Here is a 19,717-nt window from a genome sequence, read left to right as displayed (position 1 = left end):
CCATGGATTTCAGGATTCATTTTTATTTCTTGTCTTGTCCTTCAGAATTACTTTTATCTTATGAACCCATGAAGGTTTTTACAATGAATCATTTATAATCTGTGGGCCGGCCTTGTTGTCAAGTTAAATGTCATACTGTCACTAATATGTGTAATTACTTTCAAATGGCAGTAACTGCTAATGTATTCTATTTTGGAAGTAACTTGCCTAGCAATATAATGACCACATTACATTATCTCTACTGCTGCTGGTTTAACTTTACCTAAACCCTGCTCCTGGTTTTCCATCCATTTTCATCACCACAAACTCATTTTTTTTCAGTTTTTTTGTTGGAATTTAGATGTTTCTGGGTTTGGTGAAGGACTGTGGTTGGTGGCCCGGTGGGTGGTGGGTGGTGTCTGGTCGGTGCTGGATTTCACTTTCCTTTCTTTTCTTTGGTCCTTCCTCGGGTCTCCTGACGGCCTCACGACTGGCTGGATTCTGAAGTGTTCGGTTTAGCTGAACGATATGGGATTTTTTAATAGGTTTTAGGTGAACTAATCAATACACACTCACACGCACGCACACACGCACATACAAAATAAAAATAAATAAAAAATAAATTCATAATAATAAATAAAAAATAGAGAGCATTGATGATGACATGTCAAATCGGTAAAATTACCGAATGAACTGAGCTCTCCAGAAATAAATAAATAAAATCACCACAAACTCTTATAACCGCAGCCATACGACCATGACGGAGCCAGTGATGATTGTCTAAGGGGCACCGCAGCAGCACACATTTGTAGAGTCCTTATTTACTTTGCAAATGTCTTTACCAGCAAGTGCCAGCCTATTACACAGGAGCCTGTCTGACAGATGCATGGAATATCATTTACTGTATGTAACAAAACAGAAAAACAGTAACATTCAGTCGTCTGAGCTTTTTCTATGTATATCTGAGATTTCCTACTGCGTGTGTGGTCATTGAATGCAGCGCGAGTGCTTGCTTTTCTTTTGCTTCCCCGCGATAAATACTTTTTTCTTGTTTCAAAACAAGGCCCGTGTGTTTTTATGTATTTATTGAAAAACATGCGTTGTACCCGCAGGAGGGGATAATTGTTTTTACGGGGGTATTAAATGGCTGCCCGTGTTGTTGCATGCAGACGCTTTGTGTGACGTAGTCCATCCCCGAAGTCGATATGGCACATATTTCAGCCTATCAGGCCGCAAGGCGAAATGCAAAGAAAGTTTACATTTTTCAACTTTGGCGAATATGCAAATTTTCGCCACACCGCATCGTGTCTCCAAACGCGTCCTCCGCGCCGCCCCACGCACAAGCCCCGTCCGCGTGATATGCAATCGCGCCGCCTCATGCTCCCCCCGCTTTTGGTGACTTGTGTATGTAAATCTGACGTTAGAAGATTTTTTTTCTTCTTGGGTGGCAGCCTGGCAGGTTATTTAACACGGGGTTTTGACAGATGCCATCATATTTTCGGACCGGAACTAATTTTTTACCGGAACTCAGTTCCGGACCGTTCTGGCCCACTTTCACCCCTGGATATTACCTGGTAGAACTACCAACATATTGAATATTGAGAAAATGTAACCCAACAAACAGCATTGATGTTTTGTAAGTCTGACCCATACAAAATCACCAAATGCATGATTGCATTTATCTTTTTATGATTGATCGACTGCTTTGGTCCAGACCAGAGTACCAAATCAGAAGTGTGAATCGAAAGTGAAATAAAACACCAGTGAATGTCTTGTTAGCACCAGTATCTGTCCTTTTGTTTACTGTTTTTACTGTGGATAAGGTCATGGTGGCCCAAGACTTGTTCAAAGTACAGTGCACCAACACAATTTCTTGGGCTCTGTGCACTACACGATGTGTGACTGGGGAATCATATCCATTTTGACCTGCTAAAATATTCATTAGGACACCTGGAGTTCACCAGAGGGTGGCTTTTTGATACCCAAGACACGGCAAAAATAGTCTTTCTTGACTGTCTTCACATATCAACTTTTGGAAAAATACTAAAAGATTTAATGGTTCTGTCATGAGTGAGGTGGAATGGATGCATCCACATCTTAAAGCTAACGGCCGTGTTTACACCATACCGGAACGATAACTACTTTGGTGCATCATTTTACACATATTTCAGAATTTCACTTCTCAACAATTAACAAACCTTATGCCTATGGTAGTGTTAGAGTTATATAAATTTTTTTTATCAATAAATTGCTGATCACATTATGACAATTAAATTTATAAGCGATTATGTGGAACCAAGAAAATCTGGGTAGACCTCCATATATAAACAAATAAACACACATATCACGGTGCGAGCACCACAATCTGATCGCTAATCGCCTTGAAAATATGCTTGGTCATTATTATATAATATTGCACGTCGGGAATTTGTTTACAACACAAATAAGAATCCAAACATCAATTCATCTGTTAGCTTTTACAGCATGTGCCTTTGTAGGTGCGTTAACCAACATGATGCAGAAATTCAATACAATAAATTATATTCTTTTTGTTCTTGTTTTGAAATAATGTTTGACTATAATTATCGTGTTTTTCTGACCTCAGCTCCCTTGATTGTCTGATTGCTATTTTCTCTTGGCTGCTTGTTGAGCTCAAGTTACTTGCATTAAGCAATTACTTTGACCAAAAACACAAAATAGGATATGGAAAAGTTAAAAGGGAGCATTTTGTTTATCAAAGACAACAAAAGAATTGCCTTCCGGCTCTGTAGTTGTGTTGACTTTATCAGTTCCATGTCATAGTTTGGGTTTTGCCGCCCACAGTTCAATTGCCTTATTGGTTTAAATCTTATGTCATCTATCACACATTTGACATGTGGAGCATTTAGTTTCAAAAATAGCCTCTTATTTCCCTAAGGAGATGGCAGGGAGAGGAAATATTGCTTTAATCAGGTGTCCAAACAAAACAATGAAATAAGAAGAGATGTCAGCTCAAAGCCTCTACAGTATCTTTCCTGAGGAGCTTAAAGATTTAATATCACGTGATTTATTTTTAATTCAAAGACGAGAAATGACATCACTTAATTATTAGGGTTTACCGAGAGGTTAGAGAAGAAACTAAACAGAGATGCATGGGGAAAAACAGTATCAAAAGCTGACAGACTGATTCATCACAGCGTGGCTTGGATGCTTTCCATCCACCTGGTGCGTCCTGTTCAAATGTTGATCTCTTTCTTCATTTATTCAGCTGTCTTGTCATCTCTACAGACTTTCCTTAAAACACAAACGAAAGGCAGCACAGTGTAGAGTGCACATAATTTGTCAGAACGGAAAGTAAGACCTCATAGCGCACGCATCAGGTTGTGAGATTGAGCAAAACAGAAAGGGAGTGCATTCTTTTTTAATGGGGAGGATGACTGACACTGGGAAAAACAAATTTACACAAACATTCCCCTTCATCAATGTACATGTGAAGCATCTGAATTTGCACAAGCAAGCAAGCACAAGTTATTTTATGAGCTGCTGTGAGGATTAAAATGTTATCCACTGAGAATATATCTGTCTCTCAAATCCCCCTGCATTCCTTATTCAGCGGAACCTTTAAAACCGAAAGCCCCTCAAGTGGTGCATTTCAAAATTTCACCTATTTGCGGATGTTTTTGTGGACGTAATCCTCAACAACATTTGTGGTCAGGCCAAAAACCTGTCTATAAAATTTTCATTTTTTCCTTTAAAGTAGCACAAATAAGCATTTGGTTTTCGTTGATTATGGCGGCACATTTAGACAAAAGCGGTATTGTTTTTCCTTGAAAGAACCACATTTCTCATGAGGCCAAGCGCATATCATCGTGAAATCCGGACGTCCAAGGCGTCCGCAGTTGGACTGAATTAAATTGTTTCCAGTGGCTATTTTCAATTTTTCTTTACACAGCACTGTAATGTTTCTCAAGTATGTTAACAGCAGACGGTGGTTGTGATCTTACGTATTTATTGTACACACAAACGGCTGCGCTCCCCCCATCCCTCCCTTCCCTTGATGCATTCACAAGCATTCGTAAAAAAAATAAAGAACACAACTTTTGAGTGTTGCGTGGCTGGTCGGGTCAGTTTGGAAAGGCGAACTATCAAGCTGATGACAATTTAGCTAAAATAGCTAACATTAGCGTAATTATTTTTTTATTTGAGCATGGAAAGCTACCTTCTAAAAAGAGTTGAGTCCCCGCAAAGGCAGCGTCTTAGAGTCCCCGTTTTCCGCCTTGCCAGCGAGTAAAAATCCTGCACTGTGATTTTAATCAGATCCAGGTAGGCTTTTTAATCATCATTATTATTGTCACCTCAGACAAAAATCTTGGTTTCTTGGGGTGTTTTGTAGCTTCTGCATGATAAGAGTAATTGCGCGTTGACGTGTGACTCAACTTCCGTCTGGAACGCCTGAGGAAAGGACATATGCCGTAAAGCAGTCTGCACGTTTGTAGTTCTTTTGTGTGTGGAGTTCACACCATCCACCTCAAAGTTGTTTAGTGCCGGTAAAAATGATACAGACCCCCTCAGGCCATGACAGAGGTTTCGTTAATCTAGCTGTAAATCAATGTTTCATCGGCAGAATTATGAGAATATCAACGTATTTAGTGTTGCTTTGGTGCCATAGTGTGGCACCTATAGGCAATTCAAAAACTTGGATTGTAGTTAATATTAATTTATTCAAACCCATAAACGTATAAATATGTTTTTTAATACTTTGTCCTGCACTCCCAAAAACGTATTTATATGTTTTGATGTGTTTTTTAGGCTAGAGCATACAGAAGGCTTTGAAACAGCTTCTGACCTGAAGAGGTCACTTAAAGCAATGGTAGTTATTACAAAAACGACCAGTAGGTGGCAGCAGAGTATAAGAGATCAACCAGGGCCATGTTGCAACAAGCTCTTTTTTTGCCAGTGTTTTTAACAGGTTTGTGAATATTGATGAAACTTAGCTATATTCTAATGCTAAATGCTGGAAAATGGAAACAAATACACATTTTTTCTTTCCTGATGAAAGAAGAGGCTCTAATCTTTCTTTTGGTAGGTTCCATGTTTTTATAGCAATAGAATACAATATTCTATAGACCTTGCAAAATCAGTCAAAATCCAGTAAAACAACCGGGAGCAAAGGGGGTTGCTTCAGTGAAAATGTCTGGGAGTGAATGAGTTAATTGCATATTTTCAACTTTCATCCTCAACACATGGTAATGAAAAGGGGAAAGAAGAATGGAAGATGTTTGGCTGTTTGCCGGCCCCTTCCTCAAAACAGGCTAATTTCAGCAAGACAAAAAGTAGGAGGTGTGAAGTGTACACAGTAAATTTTGTAGAGTAAATTTGCTCCTATTTAGAGTGGGACGAAAAATAATCAGTTTTAGAGTAATATTTACACTTGGAAGAGAGTAAAATAAAGAATTGAAAAACAAATGAAATTCACTCAAGGCTTGAGGAATGAACTCATGACCTTCAGGTTAGGGTTAGCCGATCTACTCCATGAACCATGCAGCTCCTGCTGTGTCCTATTATATTGCTCGTGTTAGCTGGAATCTTTGTAACTCCAAAGTCCTCTTGAATATATGCAAATAGTAGGAGTGGCATAGCTAAGGTGGTAGTATGGCTGTCTACCAAGCTGAAGGTCGTGAGCTCATTTCTCAACCCTTGAGTTACTTGTATTACATTTTTTTCAATTCTTTATTTTACTCTCTTCCAAGTGTAAATATTATTCTAAAACTGAGTCTATTTGCCCCCCCTCTAAATAGAGTCAAATTTACAAATTTGTGTATAAGAACTATACTATAGTTTTGGTTACTGGACTCTTTGTAGCGGCCACATGGACAAAAAAACTTGTGGAAGTTATAAGGTAACACTGTTTGCTAACGCTAATGTATGTTTGCCAACACTGCAGCACTATGCACCTTAGCATTGGCATACTATTGCTTCTGTCAAGTCAGATGACTGGATTCCAGGCAACCCTTGAAAATGGTAGATCTACTTTAGCTGTCAATAATGGGGGAATAGAAACAGTTTGGGGGCAGTTTTACAGCTTTAGCTTGTTCACTTTTTTGGGAATAAAGCTCCTAAATGCATTAGATTTATTCCAGACACCTGAGATTGATTTGTATACATCAATTAAAAAGTACATTTGCAATCAATTGAGTACAGTAAAGGCATAAATCAAGCCTGTAGAGTATTTTTTTAGGACTTATTTCGATTTTTTCTTTTGTTTTACTACACTTGTAAACCAGAAGTTGCAGGATGTAAAAGCAGTAGAACAATAGTTTTTACTAAGGATAGGGAAGTACCGATAGCAGGTATCGGTATCGGGCTGATAATTGGCTTTATTTAAAAGTATCAGTACCAGTATCGACCATCTTGTGGCAGTTTTACGGTCAGGAAATAGAAATTAGAATAATAAAGAATCACCGTTAATTTCATGGAAGGCCATATTGGAATATATCCTTTAAAAGAAACTGTCATTGTTTATTTGGGGAATTTTATGTATCAAAAGTACTAATGGCATCAGAACTTGGAATCGGTGATTACTCAAGAGTTGAGTACTTATACTGGTATCGGATGAAAAAAGTAGTATCAAACATCAGTAGTTTTTACATTCACTTATTGGTGAGTGGTGAGTATTTTTACATCTGTATGGCCATTGAGAAGAATGCAAAGCGGTACACAAGTGTCCATAAACGGATTCGACTTCACAGGTCCCAATATAGGTGACCCCACTGATGTTGAACTCTAATTGTAAACACATGATTGCAGGTACCATTCTTTCTTTTTTAAATTCATTTTCCACACTGCAGTGAACAGAAAGTCATGTCTGAAAAATGCACAAGTGGTTTATTGCCTCACCTCGCACATGCATACCTGGCCCAGAGGGGGAACTGCTCTGTAAACTCGAGCCAGCTTTTTCTTCTCTCCATTCTAAAAAAAAGAGGCTGCATTACACAGTGGCTTGAATGCAGATGGGGCTCTTTAAGCTGCAGTTTAAAAAGTGATTTTAGGTCAGATACAGATCTCTGAAGAGCAATGCCTGTGAAGTGCCTGTTTTTGTTGTTGCAAACATTATTTTGCCATTTGGCAGCATGCCCATGCAGAACGCGCCGCGTTCCATGTTTTCACGGCTCGATCGACACACGACCTCGCACTCCCCCCCTCGTCTTCCCCTACGCCCACCCCGGGCCTGGCACCACCAGCTGTTGAATGCATCAGGCGCCAAAATGGCTCCTCAGCTGCCGCCATGGCACCAACAGAAAAGCCTGACAAGCCGAGCAGCTGCTGGCGTGAAAGCGAGCAAGGTCAGACAGAATAAAATTTAGTGCTACCTGCCTTACTTGGCACCGGATTGGATCGTTTCATCTAAGCATTGGCATATTTCAGGTTATTCCGGGGAATATTTCCAAATGAAAACTCAATTTATAGAAAAACAATTTGTATTATCTTTCCAATAAACAACAATCAGCCATCAAGTCGTCAAATGCGTCACGATAAATGTCAGTCACTGTCTAACTCTAATGTAATTGCCACTCTTTATAAAAGGATTAGCATAACTTCTAATGAGATCAGTGCAGAATTTGTGACTTAACAATCCTTAAGTGCAGAAAATAGAAGCGTCCTGGCTGATTTACTGTTCTTGCTCTGACACACTGAATGCTGCCCCACGGCACCAATCGTGACGCACCCATGTTAGTCTCGAAAGATGGCTGTGTCTAATAAGCTTTCAAGTCTCAATTTCATGAGCGCATATGGCATGAAGGCATTTCATGTCACGTGCTATTCGCAGATCTTCGGAGGGTTACATCAGCAAGCAGGTTCACTTCCTTCACTTAGTGGATTCAGAATTACCACACTTCTGATGGAGGTTGCAAACACACTATAGGAAATTAAGGACATAGACTTTATCATATTAAAATATGATCATATAAAATATCTTCATTGATAAATTATTTATTGATCAGTTTGTGACAAATTCAATCATCAAAAAGGGAAAACAAGATGGGGGGCGGGGTATGCGCTAAAAGTGTTTCACTGCTTAGCACTGGTATTTTAATCAATTTGGCACAATACTAATCAAGCTTATAAAAATATTGTATTTTTATTATATCCATTTTTTTTAGGTTTGTTTTTTTCCAAATGCTTTATTTATAGATTAGCTTGTAGTTTTAGTATTGTTTTAGTTTTGCTTTTTATTTGTTTTTAATATATGGAGTGTTTGTCGAGTACAAGATAAAAAAAAAAAAAAGGTTACTAAGTATTGTGTCGTAAAGTAAACTACAATTCTCAAACAATTATTTGAACTTCCTCTTGTTAGTTACAGATACAGTATACAGCAATATTGAAATAAATACATTTAAAAGTAACCCGAAAATTGTATGCATGATATTAATTTGCAAAGATGATTTATACTATAATTATAGTTAGTTTGATAAACATAAGATATAGTTTCGGTTCATTTTCTTTCTTTTTTTTTAAAGGGGAAAAAAAGTTGTTTTTTTTCATTTTGTTAACAAATCGTTTTTTTTTCTTCAAATTGTTGTTGTAGTTATTTTGTCCATTTTTGTTACCTATAATAACCTTGTTCCCTATGAGTTGAATATGCCTATTACGTAATAAATAAATAAATAAATAAATAAATAAATAAATCTTGATATTTCCAAACAGTATTGGTGAAATAAAAAGCCCTTTCATAAGAATTGGTTGAAAAGTGTTAATAATAATAATAATAATAATAATAATAATAATAATAAACAGTTAAAGAAATGTGCTTAAAAAAGTTTTAAATGATTGGTAACTCAAAAGCAAAAATGTGAAAACAAGTATTTGATCCCGAATTGAGAAATTGAAAACTAACATATACAGTAAAATCACTAGGATTGGCAAGTACCGATACTAGGTATCGTGTCGGGCCGATGTCCAGCCTTATTTTAAGTTATCAGGTACTCACAACGGCGTCCGATACTAGTATCGGCCACCCACTTGTGGCTGTTTCACAACCAGGAACCAGAAATTAGAAAAATTGAAAATTGCCATTAATTTCATGTAATTTTAAGAAAAAATATATTGATTGGGATATATCTTATATAGTTTTTTCTTTAAAATGACATGTCATTTGTATTACTGTATAATGGTTGCGTAGGACAAATCAATATGATTTTTTTTTTTTATGATTGATTTGGAACAGGCCCCTATTAATGAGCACTAAATAGACCAAGTATTTTCCTACTTAGGAAGGACTAATCCTTGGAAAGCCATTTGACTGACTTCAACAACCCATTCCCACCCACTCACTTCATCCCACTGGTGCTAAAAGGAAGTTTCCTGACAAGTGAGGTCATTTTACGTCTATGTGTTAAGGTTTTAAGGCTAAGGCTTAGGTTAAAATTTTATTGGCAATTGTATAATGTTTCATGCCGGAGCCTGGGAGACTTTGCCTTGTGTTTTGCCGTCGGGCCACATTCAGGAAAAGCCGATGTATTTTGATAGCAGTGAGAGTTGAGGCTGTCAAAGTATTTGCCTGAGGGAAGCTCACCTTTTGCATTGCTGACTCATTGCGTAAACTCATGCCACACAACAAAAGTGGTGCTGTGAGTGTGAAGTAATGTGCACAGTAATTAAGTCTATTGCAGCAATTATTGTTATTATGGTTATTTTCTTTACTTGAACACAAATGTTGCTATGTGAAATGAATTAACCTCCCATTAGGGCAAAGTACCAATTAAGTGATTGATTCTAAAGAATGTATGAAGTAGCTCTAATGTTGAGAGTTTGAACTTCATTCAGTGCGAAAAATTCTTAAAAGTTGAACCAGATTCAAAAGCTTCAAGGCAAGATGACTGGGTGGTGTCAGTTCTGGCACCCTACACAAACGCACTCTTTGTTGTAGTGCGAATGTCTTGAACAATTAAAAAGCAATTATTTGAATGATTGTACTTATAACGACACCTGGCCATGACATCTACACTGTCAATGTTTTTCTATTTTAAAATGATTAAAAATGGAGAAAAAACAATCGCAACATGCAAAGTTTGAAACTCGACACAATAATGTTACTACAATGTTTACTTTCATCTGTCAGATGCAGGTAAGATAGCTGTGTGAACTGTGAAGCTAAGTTAGCTAGTTTAGCTCCACAGTTTAAGCTCACCAATAGCTGGTCAAATACGAACTAAACTTGATGTTGGTTCCACATTTACTCATGAGTACAATAAAGTTAGACATCACGAAGAGTGTAATCTTGAAACTATATGCAGGTAAAGTAGCTGTGTGACCCGTTAAGCTAAGTTAGCTACATTAGCTCCACAGTTTAGCTCACCAATAGCTGTTCATATAACTAAAACTGCATGTCATAAAGAATAAGAAGAATAAGAAGAAAGAAGAAGTCATTACATAAAGAAGACAATAAAGTGACAGATTAGAAAACCACGGAGCGTGTAATCTTGAAAATTTTGCATTAAAGCATTAGCATAGCATTTAATGTTATGCAACTGTCTGCCGCTTGACTCTTCCTGGTTAAATGAAATGAGATGATAAAAAAGTGATAGTTTAAGTATAGACATCTATACATACATACTACACTTTAAGTACTTCTGTAGTTGTGATCCTTTAGTTCAATTGCATTGCCTTGAATAGAATATCTGAAATGTGTCCTTTCAGTTCCTCCTTTTCCGTGTGACTCTTGACAAGCCATCCTCCCCTGCTGCCATCACTCCCCTTCATCTACCTCCTGGCAAAGCTCATTAGAGACCATGAGAAAGTGCCCCGTAGGTTTTTCTGCCTCCGCATTCTTCTCACAATAAACCTCGAGTGTCAGTGTTTGGACATCCACTCATGCATCAAACACTGACAGAGACCATCTTGCACACTTGGCACGCGCACAGCATAACCTTCAACCCAATGTGACACACGTAGACACGGTCATATAAAGCAAATATCAAACAAACGAAAAGGTAAAAAGTTGAGAGAGGAGCGGATGACTAAAAGATCAGAAGGTAATTTATTGTCGTACTTCACTGTCTACTTGCACTCTAACTTTTTTTGTACTTGAATATGTTATTTATAAAACTAATAAAAACAACAATGACATGGTTTGGATAAGCATAGTAGCTACCATTATCATTTCCCTCCACAAAAAAAATGTCGTATTAACTAATTTACATCTATTTTCATTGGGAATTGTTGGCCACTGCATACTTTTTAAACTATTTTAACTATTTTAACTATTTTAAACATTTCTACAGACTGAAAATAAATATGTATCATACTGTATCATAATGTATCATACATACATGCAAAGGTGTGCTCAGGTTGTATTAGTTACACTTTTGGCCTCCGTCATATACCCATTATAAATTTTAATTTGGAAGGAACTACTATATCAGTGGAGCCAAAATAATTTAGTCATAACAGAAAAGTACAATTTAAGGAACTCTCTTGCTGAAAAAAGGTTGAGGTCTTTAATAGAATAAAAGTGCCATACTGCGGCTCCCATTGAAGTGCATACAGCACATGATTAACAAATGTAGTTGAAAGCTCTGATTACAACTTGGAAAAGGTATATAGGATTACTATAAATCATATTTAAGTCCAGATATTTTGTGAAAGTGTGAAAGTAGCCTCTCTCTCAATCCATTAATTTCACTCTGATAAACAAATATGACCAATTGTTCAGGGTATTATTTAATAATATTTCAGACAGTCACTACAGTAAAGATAAATTATAATTAACATAATTAAGATTCAACAAGCCAACATATGCAACAGTCTAGATTAAAGAAATCAGTATAAAACACAGTTGTCAACAATGCATTTCAACATTTTCAAACATCATAATTCATTATAATCAGGCACTCATTGAACATATCGTCGTAAATGTGCATCTTGCAATTTGGTGACAAAAAGTATATAAGATTTTAGACTCACAAAAAGCAGGTCTAAGTGGTGGCACAGGTGGCGTAACACAATTTTGGTGGATTTGAACGGGGATTACATCAAAGATGCAGGACAAGAAGATTTTTCACATCCATGGCATTCCTTCGTCTTGGTCTCAGACAGGCGACCAGTTTACATGACAACACTAGAGAGTATTCTGGAAAGCTCTGGGGGCCTTATTTTGCCGTATTGTTAGCAGGAGAAGGATTTTTCCATTTCTTCAGTCCATTTCAGAAAGGAAAGGGGTAGGAGCAATGATAAATTAATATAATTGTGGGTGAAGCATTCCCACATACGTTATTGTGATTTTTATTCTCCACACTTTTTTTGCCGTGAAACAACTCCCACAAAATACTAACCATTTACACCATTCAAATTTCAACAAAAATGCATGCCTCCCGGGGTATGTATCGTCTGATTCCACATTTCTTACAGTATTAGCACAATTTAACATTAAATATAAACTTTTCCCCATTAATTTCCAATGGGACTGACATTGAACTTTTTCCAAGTCCCACTTTTCCACGCCCACTTCCATACATACAACTGATCATCATTGCTACATGCCTGATACTGCTCAGTGGAGCAGTTGTTAAAGTGCACTGTCCAGTAACAAGGAGGTTGCAGGTTTGAATCCCACCTCCGACATTGCAAATATATCCATACCGTTATGCTAAGTGGTATACATGTACACCAACTGACTATCATATCAGGAAATGGATTATAATTTTACTGAATAATTATGCATGTTAGCTTTCAGCATCAGATGCCACTTTTCAAAGTAAATACGCCATTAGCCAGAGGTTCAAACAAGTCAAGTTAGCTCAGTTGTTAGAACAATTCCCTGCTACTGTGGAGAACCTGGGTTCAATCCCGCTTAGACCACATTGGATGGTTTGATTGCCAACTCATTATCAGATCAGGAAATGGACTATATTAATATTCACAGAAATGATTACATGCCAACCTTAGACAGATTGCAGTTCAAGTTTTCTTTTCATTTATTTGTCATTTAACTACAATTTAAAAATATATATATTTCCCCATAATTTATCATTCAATTTACTTCATAAGCACATGCATTCAAATCTTCACATTCAGCTAATAGCATTCAGTAGTGATGGCAAAATGAAGCTTCATGAAGCACTTGCGATACTTTTTGACTCCTCAAGATGGCACTCATGATTCAAAGATGCAATGCAAATGTAATCCATTTTCATTGCACTTGCCTTTATCTTTAAACCAAGAGCACCATCTAGAGGAGTCCAAAAGTATCGCAAATGCTTCATGAAGCTTCATTTTGCCTTCACTAGCATTCAGCATTAGCACGCAATTTCTGCAGAAATTGCACTTTGTCTAGTTTTGATATAATGTTGGCAGGTCCAACACCATTCCTGTCAAGCCTTTTAGTATGCTAAAAGTAAAAATACACACCACTGAAATGGGGCCGATGTGTCAAATCCTCTGATCCCTGCAAGTTTTTATCCTATAATATTTCCCCCTAAACTGTTCACCCCTCCACTAATGCTTTTCCCCTGACCTTATTTCCTATCACCTCCGAGTCACAACTCACAGCTACCCATATCACGGATGGCAAATAAGTGCTGAGACAGGTCATAGCTGCTGGGGAGGATGTCAGGCTGCACACAGAGCAATACAGAGAGGAGCATCATTACGGACCATTACGGTCAGTCACCCACCGTTTAGCACACACAGCCCCTGTGTCCTGTATGTGCTGTTCCACCGTTACATATGCGGTGGGCACGTGCGAACTGTACACTGTCAGGCCAAGAACAATAATCAACTGGATTGTAAATGAAAATAAGAATTTATTTTTGGGAAATAACTGGGGCGAGGAAAAAACAGATACATCAACTACTCAATGAATGTTTGAAGGTACAACAATTCTTCCAAAAGAAAAAACTATTCATTGAGTGTTTCTATGCACAATACAAAGACAATTAAAGGTATTGCATAGAGACACATAGCGATTGCCAATGCGGAGTAATTATTTGTGATTGGTAAATACCTTCAAACGTATTTGCAAGTATGTTGAAACATATTTGCAAATATTTTTAATCGTAATTAAATATGTTGGAACGCATTTGCAAATACGTTCAAATGTACTATACTTGTAGGCTAAAGGCTAAAAATGTAGCATTTTTTTTCCAATAAAGCCATGAGGTATTGACTTGCACATGCGCACATTAGGATTTTTTATTTTTTTTGCCCTCCGTTATACTAATGGGTTCTAAAATTAAGTAAATAAACACTGTTTATGCATAATTTGTATGGTTGTCTGGCATGTCTGCAATAGATGAATTCCGTCCTGCAAACCCCCCCCCCCCCATAATGGCACGGAATATCTACTTGGACATGTGCAAACCCGAGGCATTATAGGGAAAAAAAAACATATCAGCGATAGATGATAATGATTAGTTTCATGAGGCTTAAATTCAGAAAATGAATTGGCCACCAAAATCCAGACCTAAAACCAATTGTGTTTTTGTATTTGTACCTACAGAGCTGAATATAAATACAGTTTTTACTTTAAAAATTATAATTATTATGTTTATTATTATTGTTTCCATTATTATTGTATTGTGCAGGGAATTACAAGTTTTCAACATGTTTTCCTTCCCTCATCATTTCCTCATACAGTTGGAAAAAAGATGATACATTAAGACTGGCTGTTTGTTGGCCTAAATATCATTGTGTTCTAGACTGAATTACTCAAGGCATCATCAAGAATAATTAGCAATTCACATTTCACACATTCATGGCCCACAAGGTTGTTGTTATCCCCAACATTGTGGCACTGTAGCCTACAGATAAAGCTAATATGATCCAATTACCTTGCACTTTATTCTTGCAAGGTGAATGGCCTAATCATTCATGGTTAATTCTACCAGCCGTTCATTTCTGCCCTGGTGCCTGTGGATACTTGGATACCATGTTGAGGTAGCCATCAGGAGTCTGACATTGTCTTTCAACTAATGTGAGCAATCTGTAGGGGGGGGGCTATATATAAAAAAAACTATTAAAAATCTTAAAAAAAATAAAAATAATAGCAACTGGCTTTGCTTCAGACTCAACGACAACAATTGGCTACCACGATAAAGTCAGATGATATGCAGCCACTCTTAAACCTGGCTCAAGGAAAAGGAGAGCGTTATTATGCGGAGTCCATAGTGGGACACAGAGGTTATAACATGAAGGGCGAAGCAGGGTGGCAACCTGCTGACCTCAATGATACTTACCCGTACTTTTGCCACTCTACATTAAGCTATCTTCAAGATGTACCTAGAGATTGAAACAGCTTTATTTGAACTCAATTTGATTTGACAGTAGCTACGAGTGGGGCAATTTATATTAAAATTGTCACTAGAGGTGTGGAATTCGGACCCAAAAACAGTCTACACTACACTATACGAAAATACAAAGTTACCAAAAATAGTAGGGCTGGATGAAGATAGCCTCAAAGAAAAATCTTGCCCTAGAAACCTTGACCAAACCTTGGCTAAAAAGCCCAGCTAGGACTATGTCCAATTCTATATGAGGGAATAAAGGCCTATATGACAAATTAAGATTGACAAATACATGGGTTCTAAAACAATTGTTCTCACACAGAAAAAATAGTGACTAACAGGATTCAAATGTTGGCTTGACTGGTACATTTAACTAATTTGCTCCCAAAAACTTCTATTTAAAATATTATAGTGGTCCCAAAAACGTATATATATTTGTTTCTGTTTTTTTTTTATGCTAGAGCATACAGAAGGCTTTGCTACAGCCTCTGACCTGAAGAGGTCGCTTAACGCAATGGTAGTTATTACGAAAAACGTTCAGCAGGTGGCAGCAGAGTATAAGAGATCAACCAGGGCCATGTTGCAACAAACTCTTTCCCCCAGTGTTTTCAGCAGGTTTGTGAATAATGATAAAACCTAGCTATATTCAAATGCTAATTGCTGCAAAACAGAAACAGATAGAAATATATATTTTTTCTCTGGTGAAAGAAGAGACTCTAATCTTTCTTTTGGTAGGTTCCATGTTTTTATAGCAATAGAACACAATAGTCTGTGGGCCTTGCAAAATCAGTCAAAATCCAGTAATACAGCCGGGAGTGAAGGGGATTGCTTCAGTAAAAATGGCTGAGAGTGTCTAAACTTTCTTTGTTAGACGATAACGTCCTGAGTAGCGTTTTGCTGAAAAGGAAAAAACCCAAAGGCATTAAGCTAATCATTGTGTTGGAGATTTTTTATTATTTTTTTTGCAATACATCAGCATTAATCACTATAAATTAACTTACATATAGATGACATTTCATGAAATTCTTCAAAACATAATTCCATCACCCTTCATTTAGTGTGACCTAACTGTGAACAGTTAGTGAATGTTAGCATGCTTGCAACGATTAAAGGGAGGAATGAACACACTGAGGCATTAAACAGAGGGACCAGGTGCATCATTATATGCAGGAGTGCACATCATTGTTCGTACGACGTTGTGAGCGACAATGCCACACAGTCTACTTTTTTTTTTCTTTCAAAAGTCAGGACAGACACTTCTCTACAACTACAATCGGGCTTTTATCCAATGGCTGCAAGGAAAGCAAGGTAGGCTGTCACCATGTGGTTGTTTTGTGTCAATCAAAGTTATGTACCCATGGGTCAAGTGCAGGTTAACCTGTCAGTGCCTTTGCTATGCTGTGTTTTCAGCGGCCGTTGGGAAATTCCAAGTCACTTCAGGTTATGCTGATTTTGGTGAAATGTAATGAAAGCAACAATATAGAAAAGGTAGAGGGGCTGAACAAGATGCATGGGAACCGTGTATCAGCAACGGAGCGAGCAGGGGGGTCTTCAATTGAAATGTCTAGTTTGCGGAATCGTAGGAACGCAAAAATAGACATGGTGACATTGAAATAGTTTTAACAGTTGATCACATTACCAATAAAGTCACAGTAAATTCTTCAATGGCATGCGCTATCAGGTTTGAGGGGACTTTGAAAATGTAATATATAAATCTAATCTACTTTTTGTCACCAATGTAATGTTGACTTGTTACAGTTATTTTAAAATTTATATCACAGTATATTTATCATCGGTTGCAAATAGTCTTATTTTCAAGCTTATTTCAGATTATTGAATAATGTAAGAAAGTGGTGACATTGTAACTATTCAATGGCCCTTCTATAGTAAAAGGTACATACTACATTATGTTGCAGCAAAAAGGGATACTGCAATTGTGTGACTTTTTAGTGTGCTATTCTTGACACTGTCGATGCAAGTGTGTAACAATGATGTCATATTCTATACCAATTTATGACTTGCTCAGCTTTAGATGTAACATATGAGACACTATAATTGGATTTTACAAGCAATATCCTTTACTTTGATCAACTATCTGCTTCTACTCAGACGTGGGTAGTAACATGCTATATATACTCCATTACGTTTATTTAGCTAACCTTTTGGATAAATTGCACTTGAGTCACCATTAACCAGAACGTCACTAACTTGTATTTGTATGTATCTATTTTAGTCACATGACTACACATAAAGTCTCTCCAGCCCCGAAAAAAAGAAATGTTTTCCAAGTGACTAATATATGTGAAGCATGTCACAAACAAATGTGGGTTTTTATCAATGTGTGACTCACAGTCAGAAGAGGCCGAACATTCCTTTTTCAACAGCCATGTCATGTGTTGTGTCTGCCTAAAATATGATATTTCAGTCTACAAGAATGCCAATTCAAACTTGTATGTTAACTATGTCTTGTATTGTTACGTTAAGTATAGTTACGTATAAGTTAGTTATAAGTATAGCTATAAATGGAGCTTTAAAAATGGCCACTGGCACATTGTAGGAAGAAGTTAACTGTCAAAATAAGATGACAACAACAAGCAAAACAGCTTTTGCAAAAAAAATTGAGCTCCCCTTCTTCCTTCGAAGGTAGCAGTTGAACCCCTAACTGGTCCCAGTTACAACCTCACTACCCTCACTTTGACATAGCTAGCTTTAAGTGTAAACTGAATTTCCCCATTAAGGGATTTCATAACACCTGTTTCAAATACTTCTGTACACAGTAATACAAGGACAAACTGCCAACGCTGCAAAGCTAGTGCACAGAAGTGTAAAATGTACGTCAAGAACAATTCGAAAAATGTTAAAGCAACAATATGGACCCACGAGTATGCAATAATCTGGAAGCTGCTCATTCAAACACAACATTTACGTCTAAAAGAGCATTTATTTCCATAATCTTTGGTTTGACTCCAATATCATTTGCCTCAAGAGGGTACTAGACTTTAATACTGCACTGCTGCTGTGGTGTAATAGTATGCTGGTTCTTATTGCAGACAGGTGCTTTGTGTTTTGCACAGTGCAACATGCCGAACATTTTAAACCTGCAGGGAGGCAAGGCAGGACAACAACAACAACCCGGCATCAATTGTCAGGAACCAGGGAACTGAATATAAACAAATTGATGAGAAAAATGAGGCACACCTGGACAAGACGAGTGACTGGAAGTAGCCGACGAGAATAGACAGAGACGAAATTCTAACGAGTAAAAAAGCCTTGAAAAAGGAACACAGGGAAAAATGCGACGGCACATTAGGCCCACATATATATTTTTTTATTGTTTACAAGTTAAACTTTTCACGCTGTCAAACCTAACTGAAGGAATGGTGTAGTGGCTAGTGTGTTTGCGCTAAAAGCAGCAGGTCTATGGTTCGCGACCCACTCAGGGTTGTCTTTTTTTCCCCTTCTTTTTTTTCTTTCCTCCCTCTTCTCCCTTCCTTTTCTACTACCATTTCTTACGGCAATGAGCCGTTTTGTTATAAATGTTTATTGAGGAATTAAACATCCATCTAATTTCCACATGTAAAGAAGACGCGGTTGTACTACATCGGCTAGCCGGTCTTGCGTGGCCACACAGCAGCCGGCTCGGACGAGAGGGGCACGGTAACGACACGGGGAGAGGCGGGGTTTTACTGAACCGTACGTTTTACTTCCGTTTAGAAAAATAGCCAGCAAAATACATAGTATTTCGTAAAAAATTACATCGCCATGGTGTCAAAGGTAAGATTTTATTATTATATGTCTATAGTGAACTTTGGAAGGTCTTAAAATTCCGTGATGTAATACCTTGATGGTTAATCTGGTTAATGGTGTGGACCTTCGCTGGCCGTACCCAACGCTTCAAAGAGCGAATGATTACCATCATATGGTTAATCTCTGCTAAAGCATTTACTATCTCATTATTTGAAAACCCGACCGAAAAGTATTGGCACATATCTTAGTAGTGCGCTACGTGTATTTCTAGTAAGTTTCTGAGTTTTTTTCTCGCAAATGTGCCACTTTATAAACTCGCAAAATTGCCACTTTATAAACTCGCAAATTTGCGAGGCTTTTTCTTGGAATATTGCCCCCACCCTCTAAAAAATGACATTTATATGTGGTCCTAATACACCGTCTGGAAAAAGGACATAACATGGAACAAAACTAAATTTAAATCAAAACAAAGTCAATGAAAACCCGGATCATCTTGACACAAACATACAAATGAAGAAAAAAGGGAGTAGTCATGCCTCATCACATTTCACTCGTCCTAATACTTTTTCCCTCTGCATGCTACTACTTACAAATGACGAGGATATCCTCTCAATGGCAGGGAAAAATGTCCCTGTAATCTATTTATTACTGAACTACCGGCACGGAAACATGAATAATTCCAAGGGGGAGGCCAGCAATTTGTCAGCGTCAAAACGTAAAAGTCAGAGACA

General features: G+C 37.5%; 1 long non-coding RNA gene across 2 annotated transcripts in view; it reads right to left on the bottom strand.

Annotated features, from left to right (window-relative positions):
• Nucleotides 1–2,794: 2,794 nt before the first annotated feature.
• Nucleotides 2,795–19,717, bottom strand: part of LOC147158374 (uncharacterized) — a 62,573-nt gene continuing 45,650 nt past the window's right edge. The window contains exons 1-3 of one of the 2 annotated variants that reach the window (XR_015091011.1): nt 10,570–10,686; nt 6,856–6,927; nt 2,795–3,252 (exon numbers count right to left, since the gene is read on the bottom strand). This is a non-coding gene — a long non-coding RNA (uncharacterized LOC147158374). Of the gene's footprint in view, nt 3,253–6,855; nt 6,928–10,569; nt 10,687–19,717 lie in introns of those variants that run through there. The other variant, XR_015091012.1, reaches the window with a different exon arrangement.

The sequence above is a fragment of the Leptonotus elevatus genome, chromosome 18 (assembly GCF_054856555.1).
Source record: "Leptonotus elevatus isolate MCC_2025b chromosome 18, RoL_Lele_1.0, whole genome shotgun sequence".
NCBI classification, from domain to species: domain Eukaryota; kingdom Metazoa; phylum Chordata; class Actinopteri; order Syngnathiformes; family Syngnathidae; genus Leptonotus; species Leptonotus elevatus.
This window is presented reverse-complemented; position numbering and strand designations above follow the sequence as displayed.